The sequence below is a fragment of the Triticum dicoccoides genome, chromosome 3A (genome assembly GCF_002162155.2).
Source record: "Triticum dicoccoides isolate Atlit2015 ecotype Zavitan chromosome 3A, WEW_v2.0, whole genome shotgun sequence".
NCBI classification, from domain to species: Eukaryota; Viridiplantae; Streptophyta; class Magnoliopsida; order Poales; family Poaceae; genus Triticum; species Triticum dicoccoides.
Window position 1 is genome coordinate 24,820,240 of NC_041384.1, and position 2,095 is coordinate 24,822,334.

Here is a 2,095-nt window from a genome sequence, read left to right on the forward strand (position 1 = left end):
GAAAATAAAAATATAGGTCATAAGACAAGAAAATTTGAAGTTTATGTATATTTTACACTATGTTTTTACGTTTGTAATTTTACATAAAATAAAATATTTTTTACGGCGATTATTTGTTTCTTGCGGTTTCTTTTTATGTTAGAAATAAGATAAAACTTACGGAACGTAAAATTACGGTGCATTGGTGGGAAAATAAAGGGGGTGAAGAATAACTATTCCTCACCCAGTGTACACATATATATATATATATATATATATATATATATATATATATATATATATATATATATATATATATATATATTCCATATTGAAATGTCTAAAACCTCGCCGACGGCCATATCCACACACTCAGCCACACCAACCCAGCCCGAAAACCCTCAAACACACGACTAGCTCACCCTCAAACCCATCACCATCTCTTATCTTCTCAGAATAGAAGACAACATAGATATAGACATGAGCTTCTACATGGGTGTGGCGTGTCTTCTGCGTGCTACTACATATGAAGACCACTAATGCGGTGACCCTACTAAAATTGCTTGTACAATAGTCTTCATGACTGGCTACTTAAGTTGGAGATGTCAATTCCTTCCTTAACTGAATTGTTACAACAGATACACATATGTACTCGAGACAGGATGGATGCAAACGACCCGAGAAGTCAAGCACGCATGGAGTACAAGTATACAAGACCGAAACCAGGGACGGTCCTGAGATTTTGGGAGCCCGGGGCGAAGCCAATACTCGGGGCCTTTAGTATAAACAATACAATAGTAATAAAGGATATATGTATATATGAAATCTTATCAATAAACACTTGAATGCATCAAAAAATAGTATACAAATGAAATAATTATACATGTTACTTTTAATAAAAATTCTAACATTCCACGATGCAAAGCCACTTATGATGGGGTTGATTTTAATCTAGTACAATAATTTCTTCTCGATGCATAGCGTTGCCAAAGCATTTAAACTCTCTTCGGTAATTATTGATCTTAATTAGTTAATTATATCTTTGTGAACCTTCCTCCAACGAATGCGACAATTATATGCACTGTAAATAAGATGATAAGCAATAGAGGCATTAGGATGAAAGAACGACTTCCCTAGCCAACTCGAAAATCACATAGTAGACATTACATCATATGACAAAGTTACTTTTATAATCTTTAATTGAGAAAAAGAACATGATGTTCATCAACACTTGCAGATTGCACATGTACACCAATTGAAATAATTGTCCTATCAAGGCCACTTACATTTTTAACACCGATATTGATGTCAACATTTTCCTCTTGTTAAGATTCAAAATTACCATCATTTTGTTTCTTTCCTCCACAATAATCTCCAAGTCACCATTTAATATTAACGAAGCACAAATATTACTCTTGAAAATTTTATCAAGAGCCTCTCTGATTGTATCAACTCATTCACATATTCCATTTTTTTTTCACTGTGCTGGACAAAAAGAAAGGTTGATCTGTGTCAGTTATTTTGTACTCCCTCCGTCCAGAAATACTTGTCGCAGAAATGCATAAAAACCGATGTATCTAGAACTAAAATTCATCTACATACATCCATTCCTCCGACAAGTATTTCCGGACGGAGGGAGTAGTATGGATGCAAAGGATAAATTACTTAATTTAGTACTAAACATATAGGGAGTAGGGATTGGGGGACAGTATAATGTACCTTGGATGGATTGAATCGGCTTTGAACCTTTGGTGGTAGGGCATTCACCGATGAGCCTATGACATGATGTGCGCTCGGAGAATCAGCGATGTCTGTGTGCATGTCCAGTGCCTGAAGGTGGGAGAGAAAGTAGTGTCGCGTACTTACTGACTGCATCTTACGATCAGGGTTCTCCTGATAGAGATGGGCATTGGCGAGATGGCGAACTGGTGAACAAATTAGAAAGAAAATTAAGAGAGAAAAGGATGGCGTAGATCTGGGGATTGCTACACGATGGAATAGGAAAGGACGGCAGTTGACCAAGAATTGCTACGTTGCTTGCATCCAAGCCCGGCTACCTCCGTAAGCCACAGCCCATAGCCATAGATTAGCAATACTTGCCCCCGGGAGCTACCTG